This window comes from Chlorocebus sabaeus, chromosome 11 (genome assembly GCF_047675955.1).
Source record: "Chlorocebus sabaeus isolate Y175 chromosome 11, mChlSab1.0.hap1, whole genome shotgun sequence".
NCBI classification, from domain to species: Eukaryota; Metazoa; Chordata; class Mammalia; order Primates; family Cercopithecidae; genus Chlorocebus; species Chlorocebus sabaeus.
The window spans coordinates 51,798,685-51,815,688 of NC_132914.1; the positions used below are offsets into that span (position 1 = coordinate 51,798,685).

At 51.1% G+C, this 17,004-nt stretch overlaps 1 long non-coding RNA gene across 2 annotated transcripts; it reads left to right on the top strand.

Moving 5' to 3' along the window:
- The first annotated feature begins 6,717 nt into the window (after window positions 1-6,717).
- On the top strand, window positions 6,718-17,004 carry LOC103238426 (uncharacterized). Of its 2 annotated transcripts, none has more exons than XR_012094505.1 (3): window positions 6,718-7,380; window positions 13,329-13,351; window positions 16,578-17,004. It is a non-coding gene; the product is annotated as an uncharacterized lncRNA (long non-coding RNA). The 2 variants fall into 2 exon arrangements; XR_005239967.2 differs by lacking the exon at window positions 6,718-7,380 and adding an exon at window positions 7,396-7,549.

The following is a 17,004-nucleotide window of genomic DNA, read 5'->3' on the forward strand; positions in this document are numbered from 1 at the left end:
TCTTGGAGCCCTGCCCTGGGTGTTGCTGAGGCAGGGCAGAATCTGGAGGAAAATGACATAGACCCTAGGGACCCTGAACTGACAGGGATGACAGACCCTAATCTTGGACCCGAGTGAATAGAGAACTCTTCTTGCAGTTTAATCATGAAAAACTCCCCAAGAGACAGAAGTGTAGAGCCAGGATTGGGCACAGTCTGAGAAGGGAGAGGGTTCCAAGTAGTAACAGCTGAGGGAAGGTGTAGAGGTGAGCAAGGATGAGGGTAGTTTAGCCCCAGAGACTTGGCGTAGGGAAAGAAGAGTCATTCACTCTTGTATCCATCATTCACTTAGCAAACAGTCGCAAGAGCAGCTCTACATCGGCATGGTACCAGGAAACACAGAGATGAATTACACAGGCAGGGACAGCAACTGGAGAGACTCCCAGAAACTCAGTCCTCCTCCAGAATACTAGCACCAGCTTCAGAGTTCTCTGGGTCCATGCTAGCTGAGCTTCTACCTCCCTGCCTCTCCAGTCTAAAAGAATCCATTCCCCAGCATTTTACTTATTCCTCAGAGTCCCACCCCTGCCTCAGTCCTTGCCCCAGACCCACCACTCAACTATGCCATGCTCCTCCCCTCTGGGCAGAACCTGGAGCACCTTCTGGACCACAGCTACAGCAGGAGGGATTGAGGCTAGACATTCTGAGCACCTTCCCAGTGGCAGAGAGGAGTGGTGCTGAGGAGTTGAGCAGGGGGCCAAGGAAGGGATGCGAGCTTGAGTCCAGGCCCGAGATCCTCAGCCTGACTTTGCATCTTGCTGGGAGAGGCATCATTCATCCACCCAGGGGTGGAGATGGGGCAGGAGGAGGGGAATGAAAAACACCCACAGCCCATTAACCTACTTTTGCAACTTCATTAAAACAGAGTCTTCGACATGTTGCCATAAATTGTCTTCTGAGGAGGAAGCCAGATCCAACATCAAGTTCTAGCAGTGAAGCTTCAGAGAAAAGGCTGGGATAGCCAGGTTAGAAGGGACACTGCGTGCGTGTGTGTGTGTGTGTGTGTGTATGTGTGTGTTTGAGGGGGTTGTCACTGAAAGGTTTTGCAGACTGGGCCAGTCTGGCTGCCTGTTGCAGGGTTTCCTAGGTGGGCAGGCCATTGGGTGAGGGGCAGGGAGGGAAATTTTTACACTATTGTATCATTGCTGCCCTGATCAAGAACCTTCATGGCTTCCTGGAGTCTCACAGAAGCTCTTCTCAGCCTTTGAGGCCTCCTTCAAGAAGCCCTGTTCTTTGAAGCTCAGGAAACTCACTGAAAAAAAAAAAAAAAAGAAATCCTGTTCTGCCCCAAAGCCCCTTCTGCAAGGTGTGCACTGAGCATTACGCTTCCCAGCACTGAGTACAGTAGACCCCAGCAGCCTCCAGAGAGCCTGAGGCCAGCACCGCCCTAACTAGGCAGGTGGCCTGGTACGGTGGAAGGAGCACTGGCTCAAGGTCAGCAGGACTGAGTCCCAGTCCCCTTACATGAGTAGTGACTGAGGGCCCAAGCCCTGGAAAGAGACTGCCAGGGTTCAAATTCTGCCTTTGCCATTTAAGGACCTCAGCCAAGTTATTTAACCTCTCTGTGCCTTAGTTTCCTCATGGGAATAATGATATTTCATAAAGTTATTGAGTCTTAAATGGGATGGCCCATGGAAAATGCATAGCGGCCAGGCACAGTGGCTCATGCCTGTAATCCCAACACTTTGGGAGGCCAAGGCGGGTGGATCACTTGAGGCCAGGAGTTCGAGACCAGTCTGGTCAACATGATGAAATCCTGTCTCTACTAAAAATATAAAAATTAGCCCGGCATGGTGGGACATGCCTGTAATCCCTGCTACTTGGGAGGCTGAGGCATGAGAATCACTTGAATCCAGGAGGCGGAGGTTGCAGTGAGCTGAGATCACACCACTGCATTCCAGTCTGGGCGACAGAGTAAGACTCCATCTCAAAAAAAAAAAAAAAGAAAATGCATAGCACTTAGGACCTGGCACATCCCTGGGGTCAAAAAACATGGGCTATTGTTGTCATTATTACACACTTATTTACTTAGGGTTCACAGGCCTGAAAAGGACCTTTGAAGTTCAGGAAATCTGTTTTACACATGAGGAGACTGAGGCCCAGAGAAGGGAAGCGACTTGGGTCAGAATCAGAGCTGCTTTTTCCAGACTTCCTTTCATCCAACCAAGGGTCCTCCCCCAAGAGGTCCTCTCTGGGCCTTAATTTCTTCAATTGTGCAGTGAAGGGATTAGAGTAGATCAGGAGTTTCCTTTTGTCATCCTCATCATTATTATTACTATTATTATTGTTATTGTATTATTATTATTGCCTTAGAACCTCTTTTCAAACAATCCTCACTTAGAATCCCGCTATGCAAAAGTGGACTAGATCTGGGGAAAACCACAAGAGCAGGGGGTGGGGTGGTCTAGAGCCCCTCGACCCCAGCAACAACCTCAGAGGCCTGTCAGAGAAACTCTGGGAGGTCACAGACCCCAGGTCAAGACCTTGACCGGGGTGATGTCACGGCTTCCACCAGTGGCACTCTAGGAGGTTGGTGCCCCCAGAAGACCAAGAACTTTCCAAAGCCACACTGGGAGAAGAGGAGAGGCCTTAAGAAGGGTTCCTGGGGACAGGATTATCTTGACACCCTCTCTATATAGAAAAGGGGTGGAAGAGGCAGGAATGCAAAAGAACGGTCTGGAGGGCCTCTGCGGAGCAGCTTGTTCTACCTGTCCAGGGATCCCACACCTGACATGCCTCCACCTTCTCTCTGCTTCCCATTTCTGAACTGCCTGCATTCTCCCCATAGTTGCAGCCCAAGAAAACATGGCCACAAAACAGACATTTGCTTTAATTTTCACTTGAAGGGGCAATTTAGCACAGGCTATTTGCAAGCTGTTGGAGTTCTTTATGAGGCTTTATCATGTTTTCCCAAAGTGCTCCCCTCAAAGCGAATTCCCAGGTCAAAGTTCACACATAACTATTTAGGGGGAAGAGGGAGCATGGGAGATTGTACAGACTGGAGAATACATGTATTTTTTAGGTCAAGAGTGGCTGAGAAAATAAGAGCAAGAGAAAGCCAGGCTGGCCTCTGATTGAGGCAAGTGCTGTGTGACCTCGCCCAAGTATTTTCCCTCTCTGGGCCCCTGCAAGCAAAGGCCAGTCCCTATGGTAAAAATGAAACATGTGACTCAGTCCCAGCCTCTAGGGCCCTCACCCTTGCAATGACCCAAATGCTGTGTATTTGCAGCCAAATCACATGCAATAAGTCTTGACTTGCGCTCTCTGGTTTGGATCTCTCCAGCTCTTCCCTCCCACCAACTACAGCGCCCGGCAAACTGCTGATCCTTCCCTGCCCTCAATTTCCCCCACTTGGTTTCTTCACTTGTTTTCTAGGGTCCTTCTTCCCCAGGATAAAGGGCTAAATTTTGCTAGACCTCCCAGCTGCTCCAAGGAGGGGAAAAGTCACCAACTCCACCTCCTTCCAAAGTTCACGTGGTTTCCCCCCTCGATTTTCCCACAGTCCTTCCCCTCTTCCCTCCAGAGCTCTAGACTGAGCAGCATCAGTGGGAACAAACCTCCCACACTGTAAACAGAGCGGCTTTCCTGAGGCTGGATGCACCCAAGGTCCTTGGAGATCACAGAGTGGGCAGGGCTGGGAAGCTGGGACCCCGGGGCACCTTGAACACACACCAGTTCCCCTTCGGCTCCCTGCAAAGAAAGTTTCCCGCCTCTAAGGCCTTATGGAGACAGGGACATGGGTTTGGGGGTGCACTCTGGGGCCTCCATCCAATGCTATCCCAAGGGTGACTTGGGAAGTGGGGGTGAGCCAGAGGTCATAATGTAGAATAGGGGTCTCCCCTCACTCAAGACCCCACCCCCTTCCTCAAATTTCTGAGGAGCTTTCCTGGCCTCCACAGACAACTCCAGCCTCAGTATTCCCAGGGAAGGGTAACGAGGCAAGGGGGACATTTCTCAGGCAGGGAGAGACCCCCGAGGTCAGGGTCAGATAGAAGGCAGGATGTGTGGGAGGCAGAGGAGTCGGAATACGGGAATCTGGGGTGGTGGGAAATCCTGTGGTTCCTGCAGCAGCAACAGCATTTGCAAAGGAGACTCCAGCAGAGGAGCTGCCTGCAGGCTCACTGAAGCATTCTTCAGCCCAGACCCCACCATGGGCTGCCAGTCAGGGACTGCACTCAGGCCCGATACCAAGCCACTGGGGCTGATGTGAAGGGAGGTGAGTACAGGTTCTCCCAGGCAATTATCAACAGGAAAAGAAACAGAACAGAGACCATGAGGGCAAGACATGAAAAGGGAGAGGGGCCCCAGATACAATTCTCCAAATAAGTCCTTCTGTGTACTGTGTGTGAACTAAGCTTCTGCCTACCTAAAGTCCAAAGTATTCCTGTAACGTCAATCCCATTTTTCATATAAATAAATAGAGGGTGCAAGAGGTAAAGGAAGTAGCCCAGATCACATGGATCTGCCTAGCCATTTATCTAGTTACTACCCCCCAGCCTCCTCACCTGCTGTGTTGTAACGGGCTACCTATGCATCTATTTATATCTGGCTGTTTGTCTCCATTCTCACCACCACAGAAACAGAATCTGGAGTAAGGAGGTCCAACCTCCCCATGGTGCAATTAGGGAGCTGATGCCCAGAGAAGGGAAGCTGTTTGCTTAGGGTCATAGAGCCAGAAGAACCAGGGCAGGGACTTAATCCAGTTCAGAAGGCTGCTCTTTCCTGGGGCCAGGTTCTCAGCTATTTACATACACAGATGCCAGACACTGTATTAGGCACCAGGGAAATAATGATGAATGGGTACAGGCCCTGCCTTGAAAGGCTCAGAAGTGAGGAGACAGGGCTCCTCTGACCCAAACTGTAGAAAGACATCCTCCAAATGCCAAGGACCACATACATGCTAAGAAAGAAGTTGCTCTAAGCTGGGGAAGTCAAAAAGGCCACCTGGAGCGGGGGGACCTAAAAAATGATTAGAGTGTGAGTGGGAGGAGGGCACTCGCTCTGGTGATCCAGGAGGGAGGAAATGTAAGTGCACAGAATAGTCCTCTTGGGGAAGACACTCCTGTTGGAGGATTATGGGGGACAAAGCTGGAAAGGCAGGTTGGGAATAGACCAGAGAAGAACCTGGGTGCTGGCTAGAGGGTCTGAGCTTTGCTCCATGGGCACTGGGGAGTTACGGAAGGTTTCTGTCTGGGGTGACATGGGGGATCCATGCAAAGGGACTTATTAGGAAATTTACTCTAATAAATTAAGGTAATAAATTAGGGAGCAGCTTACAGGGCAGACTTCCTGGGAAAAAACCTGAGGCATCAAGCATGTCAGTGAGTCTGTGTGTTGTCTCTTGGGATGACTGTGGTGTGAGTGTGTGTGTGTGCACGCACACTCATAAGTGTCATGCTAAGACCAGGAAAGCCTGGTTTCACAAAACTGCTCCAGTCTGCCCTGATGGGGAGATGATGGATCACCAGATACCCACCCTTCTGTCTCCCTTTCATAACCACCCTGAATGGGCAAGAGCAGAGCCGCCTCCCCAGACATTCTGTGTACCCTGCACCGCAGCACACACATGAAGAAACTGTACTAGAAGTGGAGACACACACACACACACTGGGGAGCACAGTAAGCAACCTCCTACCTAACCTTTTCCCTCAAGACTCATGCCAATAGAGGAGGGCACCCAAGGCACTATAAAGGACAAGGGCGAGGGAGGGTCCACCCCACAGTCTGATGAGCTTAGGACAGTGAGGAGTCAAGTGGCGGGGAATGAGGGGGGCACGCTGCTGAGGACAGCCCAAACATTTGCAACCCACGTAAACCCAGAGGTGGGGTTGATTGGGAAAAATGCCCTGGGGAGACGAATAAAGATTGGCAAGGGACCACTCAGAAAAGGACTCACTGGGGCTGGGTGCAGTGGTTCATGCCTGTAATCCCAGTACTTTGGGAGGCCGAGGTGGGTGGATCACCTGAGGTCAGGAGTTTGAGACCATCCTGCCCAACATGGTGAAATCCTGTCTCTACTAAAAATACAAAAATTAGCCGGGTGTGGTGGCTGGCACCTGTAATCTCAACTACTCAGGAAGCTGAGGCAGAAGAATCACTTGAACCCCAGAGGCAGAAGTTGCAGTGAGCCAAGATTAGGTCACTGCACTCCAGCCTGGGCAACAGAGTAAGAGTCCATCTCAAAAAAAAAAAAAAAAAAAAAAAAAGAACTCACTGGAACATGAGGAGCCTACCTGCTGCCTTCGCCCCAACTCCCTTCCTCGCTATCCACACTGACCTCAAGGTCTGCTTACCTGGACAACTGGTTTATTTTGTCCTTCTTTTGGGACCAGGGGTACAAAGGGACTCAAGGTCCCCTTCCGCGTCTTCCTCAGCCAAGAGATCCCCCAAAATGGGAGGACTATGAGCGATGAATCCTGGTGGAGTTGTCATTACTGTGAGTTGCAGTATCATTTACTAAGGATAGCAATTATCACAGCCATATCATCATAGCCACTGACACCAGGAGAAGGGGATTGGCAGCCAAGATGCCTGGTACTACTCACCAGCTCTGTACCCTACCCTTCCCCACTGTCCCTTCTTGAAACCTGAAGAATTGTAATTTTGGGATTCCTAGGATCTCAGAATCAGAAGAAATCTTGTAGTGGTCCCATTCCCAAACCACTTGTTTGCCTGCCTCTAGCCAGGGGCACTCACACCCACCAGGTATCGCATTGCACTGGGGTGTTGTTGAATACATGCCTCTGCCCCCTAAGACCTCGGTGCCCCTGGGGAGAAGTCTGGAGGAATTCCACCATCTTTACAATCCTGGGGTCTTCCTCCTCCCTCCCCAAGCCAGGCCAGACCTAGAGCCTCCCACACTGATGTGTCACAACCTCCTCAAGCATCCAGTTCAGTGTCACCCAACCCACTGGTCCAACAAATCATTCCGAGTTCTACCTCCAGCCCTCCTACTCTAACTCCAGCCTACTTCTGCAGCTATTTGTACATGCTCACACGTGTACACAGGTTGCTAGGCCTGTCCATGCACACTGACACAATGGGCTTTCACCTTGACTATTTCTGACCCAGCCACCCATCAGACAGGAAAACGATGATCTGATTCGTCTTCTAAAAATCTTTCCAAACCTCTGTCTCCATCTTTCTGTCTTTTGCTCAAGCACATTTATCCCTGATTGCCAGGAAGTTTGCCTTGATATTTAACTGAATCTTGCCCTCGGTGGGATGGCCTTGGAGAAAGGTCATTCATTTAATATCCTATCCCAGCTTCCCAAGTCACTTATGATGCACTTTCTCCCCTCTGTCAACCTTCCAGAAGCACTCTCCACACGCCACACCCCAGGTTAGTGCTCCCACACCCCCTCACCCTAGCGCAGTTCAGGGAATGCCTGCCTGCCTGCCTCCAGGCCTGGCTCTAGTTCAGGTTGTCAGCCCCAGCCCCAGCGGAGGAGAGGGGGTCTCATACAGCCCGGCGTCGAGCCCCCAGCCCTCAGCCCTCACTGAAGAAGGAGGTAATTAGGAGCTGTGCAGTCCCTGTCCCCCAACAGGTAGAAATGAGCAGCTGCATCCATCATCCAGACAGATGCCACAGAGCGGGAGGGTCATGTGGCTCGGCAGGACCAACAGGAGAGTGGGGGGAGACCTTGGGCCGGGGATTGGCTGGTCTGCAGCAGGAAAGTCAGGGCTGTCGGGGATAACCTGAGAATGACCTTGTGGGGACTTCAGCACCCCTGGCGCTGCTCCTCCCCAGAAATCTCTCCACCTCCCCGCGGTTCCCAACCTGAGGTCCTACCTGCCACCTTGGCCCTGGCATTTTCTCTTCCCCTTCAATGTCATTTATCTAGGTGTAAGGGCCTCTCATATTCTTTTTTTAAAAAGGAAAATGGTCTCTTGCGTACTTCATAGGTCTAAATGGGATGGGGGAGGTAGTTTTCTGGCCTGAATAAGAGCTGATGACTCCATGAGGGAGAAAGGAAAGGAGGGAGGGAGGGGGGCCTGTGTGGATGGAGGAAGTGTCGGTGCAGGTGCATTTTTCTCTAATTGTCTGCACTAGTGCCAGGATGTGAGTGTGAAGGAGCATGTGCTGGCAGCCGTGTGCACTGCGCATCGGAGCATCAGCCAGGGTGCAGCCTGGGACGTGTTTTGCATACTTGCACTGACCAGGGTACATTACCACGCTGCAGTGCACTTGGGCACAGATGGGCGTGTTGACCTTGTGCCTTCTTTGTGCACAGGCTCACGTTCACACGTGTACACAGGTTGCTGGGCCTGTCCACGCACAATGACACAATGGGCTTTCACCTTGACTGTGTCTGACCCAGAGAGGGGAGTCCCTGAAACTCACCTGTGCCTGGGGTCCTTCAGCACAGCACATCTCCCAGCTGAATGGACAGGGACTCCCACACCCCAAGAGCCACAGGTCAAAGATGGCAGCTGGCAGGAAAGAAGAAAGGGAAAAGAGGAGTGGTGGCTCTGCCAACACCTGTGAAGGTTCTTCGTTATATATGCAAATGCCCTCATTAGAGATGCACAGCACTTCCCAGAGCTAATGGCTGCTGCTGCAGCAGGTTCTGTGTGGTGGGCTAAGGGAGAGAACGGAGGCAGGACCACAGCCCTGTGGCTGGGCCATGCCAGGGTTTCCATTCCTCAAGACCTGGCTACCCTGGGCAGTCCTGAGGAGGGGTAGGGAAGAGCCCTGGCCAGGGGGAAGGCCTGCTATAGGCAGGCATGGTGCAATCTGCCGGCCACAGCACGAGGCCCTTGGCTCTGCCTAGGCAGGCTGGCCTGCATGGAGCCCCTACTCCCACTCTGGGTCAGGACTTGCCAGGAGGGTCCTAGGAGGAGTGCTGGCTGCGGCCAACCACACACCCCGCCCCTCTCTCCATCCACCACCTCTCCTTCCATGAAGCCCAAAAGCGAAGGTCTCTCTGGATCCTGGAGCAGGTGGCGCTGGCCCCCGCTCCCTCAGGACTCATTTCTTCCTTTTATCACCTCTGCCATCGAACACCGAGAAAAGCAGTCTCACTGTGACCTTTTCTGTTACCCCAACCTTAGAGAAAGAATCCCGACTCTAGTCAAGCCCCACCCCCAACCCTTGTCTCTCAGCCCTGCTGGACATCCGTTTCGAGACCAGCCATTGCTGAAGGCTACCTTGTGCTTTTTCAACCTCACCGCCACCAATGTGGCACTGGAGACAAACACAAACAGTAACACATAGTCAACTCATGCATGCCCTCAGAAACATGCAGACACTCCCTCTCCCCTCACAGGGCACACACTGTCCCGTTATATTAATGCGTCCTTAGACAGGCACCTACACTGAAAGAGTCTGGCCAGCCTCCACTGTCCTTGTGCACATCATCACCCCATTTTGGGGACAGAGTCCACAGAGTCCTCCCCTGCCCTACCCCCAACCTCTCTTTTCTTCGCTTCTCCCTCCCCCTCCCGCCCTCCTCCCTGGGCACCCGTTTGCCAGGGTTATTTATAGAAGCAAGCGATAAATTCAGTGTGTTTCTCGGCGCGCAAAGCTATAAATAATGGCACAGATCATTAAACCCCGAGAGCAGGCCCAGCCGCCCCGCAAACAAGATGAAGTACAAACCACCACGTGAGGAGGAGAGAGGGAGGTGCAAGGCAGAGCCCCAGACCCAGGGCCAGCGGGCCCCAGCCTGCACCCCTCAGCTGGGTCCCAGTGAACTTGGGCCTCCAAGGGGCCTTCCCCAGGCACCAGGGGAGGGGAGAGGGCAGGGCTGGGCCTGGACTGCCTGGGCCCGGGCAGGCTGCCGAACAGAGCTTGCCCCACCTAGTTCCCATACCCCTCCTCTTGTATTCTTTCCCATCTCCCCAGCCTCTGCTTCTCTCTCCACTTCTCCCACTGTTCTTCCATCTTTGTCTATATTTTCTTCTAATTCTGTTCATCTCTCCCTTTCTGTCTCCGTATTCCCGCCTCTCTCCTTTACCTTTTGCCTTCATCTGTCCCTCTGCATCCACCTGTTCTTCTTTCCAGCCCTTCTTTTCCCTTACCCCAAATCCCTGGGCCTCAGGAGGGACCCTGATCCCACCAAGGAGCCCTCGGAGGCAGAAAGTCCCCTGTCAGCAGAACTCTGGAGCTGGCTGCTGATTCAGTGACTGTAATCTCCCAGGCGGAGGCGGCAGTGGTGGGGGAGGGGACAGGAAAGATAAATGAGCATAAGAACAAAATGGCACAGGCACTGGGGATAGACTCCAGACTGAGCAAGGTTCTGGGGAGCAGAACCAGAGCCCTGAGCTTCATTCAGCCCAATCGCACCACAGCAGGCTGGTCAGTTGAGTGCAGGAAGAGTTTTCTGGCTACCAGCAAGCGAGAGCACCATAGGGGAGAACATGGCAAAGAGAAGGGAGCAGGGGACAGGCAGGGAGTGGCGGGGAGAAGCTATTGAAGGAGTCAGAGAAAGAGGGGAGGAAGTCAGAGAAGCAAGGAGCACTGATAGAACAATGACCCCTCCAGTCCCACTGCACCCCCAGATCCAGTGTGGACCCCTGCAGTCATATCATGTTCCTGATCCAGGGCCACACATGGAAGGTTTGAGGGTTCCAACCACAGCTTCCACACGTCTCACTTTTAGGGAGTACCTTTATCCTTCCGGGTTCTTCCACCCTGACTTTGGCCTACTTTTTGGAGGTTTCTCTCAGCCTCCACTCTAGGTCACTTACGTTCTAGGTCTTTCATTCCTTCCCACTGAGAAGTTCTTAATTCCTGCTTCGGTCTGAGCCTCTCTCAGGAGGACAGAACCTACCTACATCCCACATGTGTGGGATGGGTTCCCAGAAAACCACCCAATGCTCAGCTCTTGGAAGGGTGATACAATCCAGTATGGTAGTCAGTTCTCTCCTTCTCTAGTGATGTCAGACAAAGAGACTTCAAATGGAGTAGCAGGGATAAGACTCAACATCAACCAGAACCTGCCGGCGCTCAGTGTAGGGAGATGCCAGGATGGGGCCATCAAATCCTCTGAAAGTTGAGGGGGACCCCATGGGCATGAACAAAGTGTAGCCTGGCTCTGTGGACAGGGGTTGACAAGAAAGCCCTGGAGCCACTGCCCCTGCCCTCCACACCCCACAGCCAAAGCGACCATCTGCTCCTGCTCACTCCCCTGTTGGCAGCTTTGATGCAGAGCTCGGTTATTTGCCCAGGGATTTATAGTAGGAGCCAGGCTAGCAGCTAAATCCCCCAGCCATAGAGGTAAATCAGCTGCTGCGATGGGCCGGAACGAGGGAGCTGTCGGGCTAGGAGGCTGCACAGCAGAGCTGGAGAGGAAAACACTTGTCCCCGCTCCCTGGGGGCAGCCACCAATAAATCCCCTCAGGCACCGATTAGGGCAAGTGGCCTGACCAGATCTTGAGGGCTGTCAGTGCTGGTGGCAGACTTTACACCACAGCAGGCAGTGCCCACAGAAATGGGCTTGAGAATGGACCACAAGAACTGTTCAAAGCACCTGGACTAGTAGCAAGAGGTGAGGGACCAAAACCTGTTTTCCCAGGAACTGTGTGAAGCGGTGTGGCTGTTAGGCCAGGTTCCCTGAAGCCAAAGTGCCTGGGCTCAATCCTGGCTCTGCCACTCTACTCTGTGACCACTGACAAGTTATTTGACTTCCCTGTGCCTCAGTTTCTTCATCTGTAAAATAGGGATGAGAATAGTAGCTACTTCCCATAGTTACTAAGATGATTAAATAAAATAATATGCATAAAGTGCTTAGATCAGTGCCAGGCAATGTATGGTTAGTAGCACTGTCATATAAAATAAGGTCTTGAGGCTAGGTTGAATCTGGACTTGTTCAGAGAAAAGAGAAGGAACCAAATGACCTTTGGAGGAAGCTGGGGGCGCCAAGATGATGTTTAAAGAAAGGAGGAGGGCTATGTTAGTCTCACTGGGAGAGAAAGTGAGACCAGCTTCTTCCAGGGCTGGAATCAACCCCTGTGGCTAAGAGCACAGGCTCCTTAGGCAAGCAGGCCTGCATTCAAGCCCCAATTCTGATTAACTGTGAGACCTTCGGCAAGTTATTTAATCTCTCAACTTTCCTTATCTGTAAAATGAGGATAATAATATTCACCTCATAGCATTATTGAGAGAATTACATGAGATCATACACAGATAAGGCGTTTAGTAAGTGCTCATTAAATTTTAGTCTTGTTACTGCAATTATTTCATCAAGTGAACAAAGCAGGGCTTCACAGTGGGCCCTGAATCTAGGTGCTAAGTGCCCTGAATCCAAGCAGTATAATTGACAGGAAAGTGCTATTGCCAGAGAGGGAAGGCAAGAGAAGGGGAGGAAGGCAGGAGGTGAAGCCTGACCCGGGAGGCAGAGGGGGTCAGTAAGAAGAAGGAGACCCAGGAATACAAGAGCAAGACAGAAACAGGCAGGAAGAGAAAAGATGGGGGACTTCCAGCCAGAAAGAGAGTAAAGGGGATGGCACAGAGATGGAGAAAGGAGAACTAGGGAGAGAGACAGAGGGGAACTCACTGGGGCAGAAATGGATGGCAGAGAAGGGGGGCACACAAGGGAGATGGGGATCGGGGAAACAAGGGTATAAGTGATCTGAGCCTCAGGGCAGAAGTCAGGGAAATGGAAGGGGAAGACTGGAGTCCAGGTGGCTGCAGGGAGTACTAAGGGGCAAAGGAAATGAGGGGCAGTGGCCAGGAGACAAAAAAGAAGGAAAGAGACTGGAGCACCGGCTGAGAGACAAAGGAGGGAAAGCCCTGTGTGGAAAAACAGCAAGCCAGAGCCAGCGCAGCAGCTCGTTTATGCAAACATGATTCCAGGCGCTCCACTGCCCCCTCCCCAGCTTTCATTTTCAGCTTGGCTTCCCCTGGCCTCCCTCCTGCGCCCCTCCTGCCAGCCTCTACTTTCTCTCCACTGAGCCTGAGGGCATACAAACCAGCGGGGAGGGTGAGGGGCTTGGACTCTGTTCACCAGGGGGTGAGGAGGGGAGGAAGGAAACAGTCCCCAAAGCAGAACAGAACCCAGGGGTCCACACCTCCTTCTGGCAGCTCCCTTTTCATCCACATGAAGACAGGACAGTGGCTGAAAGAAGTGCAAGAGTGGAATAATAATAGTAGCAGAGAAAACATGAGCACTTTGCAGCCTGCCAAGTGCTTTACACGCCCCAGTCTCATAACAACCCTTGTGACAGAGGCAGTATTACCCTATTTATTATCATCAAACAATTATATAATGCTTACTACCTGCTAAGAATGTCACATGTATTAACTGTCTTACTCCTGACAACAACCCCATTATTCCCATTTTACAGATGACAAGCTGAGGCCTAGAATGGTAAGTACCTTCCATCCTACGCCCCTCCCTCTTTGCTCCTCTGATCTCTCCTCCTGTCTTCCCTTGTCAAGCTCTTTCTATTCTCTCATCTTCTCATGTCCTCCCTTAATTCCCTTTCCAATCATGCTGCCTCACTAAACTTCAGGTTGGCTTTCTGTTCACTCTCAAGGCAACCCTCCAACCACCAGCAGGACCTGGTGTGACTGCACATGATCAGCAGCCCCTTCGTTTTGGGGTCAGTTGTCAGGTAGCAACCCCCAAAAAAATCATACCGCAGCTGAAGTGAAATACCACAATGTCTTCAGAGCTGCTTTTACCCACATTCCTTCCAAAAAGGTCTGAGATGACCTACCATGTAAGACACAGATCGCCAGGTGTAGTGGCCCATGCCTGTAAGTCCAACATTTTGGGAGGCCAAGGCAAGAGGATAGCTTCAGTCCAGGAGTTCCAGACCAGCCTAGGGAATATAGTGAGACACCATCGTTACGAAAAATTTAAAAACTAGCCAGGCATGCTGGTGCGTGACTATAGTCACAGCTACCAGGGAAACTAAAGTGGGAAGATCCCTTGAGCCCAGGAGTTTGAGGCTGCAGTGAGTTATAATCATGCCACTACTCACTCTTGGCAACAGAGTGAGACACTGTCTGTAAATAAATAAATAAATAAAATTAAAAAGACAGATATAACAGAACCATTGAAACACCCATAAAAGAACAAGAACAGATAAAGAAGTGAGGATTTTAAAATGTCCTAGGAAAGGAAACCTAAGAATGGACAGTTACTGCAGAGGAACCCAAAACTTCTCCCTCGACTTCCTAGATGAAGCCAGGTAGTAACTGAAAAGCCTCCTCACCCACACCAGAAATAAACTGAGCACCTACTAGGTGTCATGCATCAAAGATGTGATCAACACTGAGCACCTGGAATTTTCTATTCACTCTACAAGCGTGAGAAGATTTTGCCTGAAATATCCTGGTCACATTTGCCACAGAACACTTGAAAGGACTCTGGGCTAAAAGAGCTTAAGAGCAGTGAGGAATATAAAAGTTGGAGCCCAGTGGAGCGCAGTGGCTCATGCCTGTAATCCCAGCCCTTTGGGAGGCTGAGGTGGGCGGATCATGAGGTCAGGAGTTCGAGAGCAGCCTGGTCAACATGGTGAAACCTCATCTCTACTAAAAATACAAAAATTAGCTGGACGTGGTGGCAGGAGCCTGTGATCCCAGCTACTCAGGAGGCTAAGGCAGGAAAATTGCTTGAACCTGGGAGGCAGAGGTCACAGTGAGCCTAGATCGCACCATTGCACCCCAGCCTGTGCAACAGAGCGAGACTGTCTCATAAATAAAAAAATAAATGTCAGAGGCCATAGGACCCAGGAAGAACAACGGCCCACACAAAGTTGTTCCAATGCCAGTTCCCCTCCCAGAACTGAGAAACTGAGTCTGAGGTGTCAGTGATAGCCCTGCCCCCACGCTCCCTTCCCACTCCTAAATTGCTATTTGGGACTAAGTCCCTGCCAGCCAGTCGGTCTAGCCCTCCATGTGATGCTGTGAGAGCTGCTACTGGCTTCTCCTGCTCGTTAGCACATCAGCATGAGGATCATCAGGCACTGTAATAAATCAAATGAAAATAATCTCCCACACTCTTGCACAGAAACAAAATCTGCCCTCTCCGTTGGCACAATTTTTGGCCTGCTAGAGGAATGAGTACAAGAGAGTGACCTCAGGCACAGGGGACAGGAGACACACAGGGAGGAAAGAGATGGATCCTTGTCAGGGAAAACCCCAGACTTGCAAGCCAGGCTCCTCCCACAAATAATCACAAAATATTGCCCCTTCCCAGCAGCCAGCAAAGAAACAGTCTCCACCCTCACATGCCTGCGTGTGAAATGCATAGGTATTAAGTTAGTTCTTAGGAAGGCTGACACCCAGCCTGGCAAGCGCTGGAGATATCTAAGCAGGAAAAGCCTCTGAGCATCTGGCATTGGCAATATGTCCTAGGGCCCCCACTCCAAGGTCAGGAGACACTTGAATTGGCTGGAGGGTGGAGGATTGAGTGGCTGGTAGAAATCAGACTGAAGGGCATTGCTGGGCAGGTGGGTCCCAGTGTTCACCAGCATGGCCCAGTGATGATGTTACCAGCTCACCTACCATGAAAAATGACCTCCTTATTTTCCCCTTCCTCTCCCTTGCCTGAGGCATAGTTTGTTATCAGGGGCTTCTAGGCTAAAACAAAACAAAAGAAAACCCTGGAGTTAGGGCAGAAGCTCATAAAATTTTCCACTAAACAAAATTACTCTAGCTCTTTCCCAGAGGGAAAACAAAAAACAAGCAAACAGAAAAACCTCACTCCAGCTCCCCCACAACCCAGGGACCATCTTTCACTTTCAAAGCCTGACCAAGCCTCCAGGGAGTACAGACAGACTGACAAGAGGGATCCCACCCGATAAGCAGGTAAACCAGTAGATGGCAAAGCCTTCCCCAGAAACACCTCTCCCAGATACATGTCTCTCCTCATGGAACTCCCGTCCACGGTGCCCTAATGCATTCAGAACAAACTGCATTCACACCAAACTACTGATTCCTCAAATTGGCATGCAAAGCCCTCCTTAATGCAGAACCACACTGTGCTCCTACAGTTTTTCCCTCCTACATCCTTCCTCCTCACCCCAGCTACTGGTCCCTTTATCATCCCTGAACCATCCTGCTTCCAGCCCATTTTGCGTGGAATGACCTCTCCACCACTTTCCAAGGCCCCCACATGCTCATCAAAGCTCTCTCCATCCTCCTCCAAAGCCAGATTTAAATCCTAACTTCTTTTATTCATGCAAGATGTCTGCCTCCACTAAACAGGCCCTCCTGTTCACCTGTGTGCTGACAGATAGTCTGGATAATGTTCACGGAAATGAATGAAAACTCCAAACCTGTTCTCTGCCAAGTTTTCTTTTCTGTGACCCATGGGGTTCATCAGGAGTAAGGAGACCAATCAGGGACATGGAGATGGCAGACATCTCCAGAACCCCACCTCCCCAAGTCAGGGGTGAGGTCTTTGAAAGAGACGCTGTTGTGAGAGATGCTGCAGGTGCTTCTAGGCTTCCGGAGACCACTGACCTGGGTATCTCTCAGGGGCTTTACAGGCCTTTAAACTAGTGACCTTGGACCTCCTCTTTCTTTGGTTCCTCTCTCCCTATCTCTCAGTCTCCCTCAATCTTCATCATTCTCTTTTTCAGATTTAGGCTGAGGATACCATCTGCCTGAGAGCCCCCTCCTCTTGGAGTCTTGCTCCTCAAAATGTGACTTAAGAACCAGCAGCATCAGCATCCCTGGAAGCGTGCTACCAATGAATCTTGGGCCTCAATTCAGACCTATTCAATCCAACTCTCCAGTTTAGCAAGGTCCCAAGGTGATTTTTATGCACATTAAAGTCTGAAAGCAATAGTCTAAAGAACCAGAAATGCCAGACCAGGGGTCCAACAGGGAAACTGAATGCCTAAGACATTCATTCATTCATTTACCCATTCAATAAATACTTAATAAGCATCTACTGGGTGCAAAGAGTTGTGCTAGGCATTGGGGATAAAATGGTGAATGACTCAGATTAGGTGTACAGACTGCAGAGGATGAGATGAATGTTCCCCACCTGGCCTGTTTCAGCCC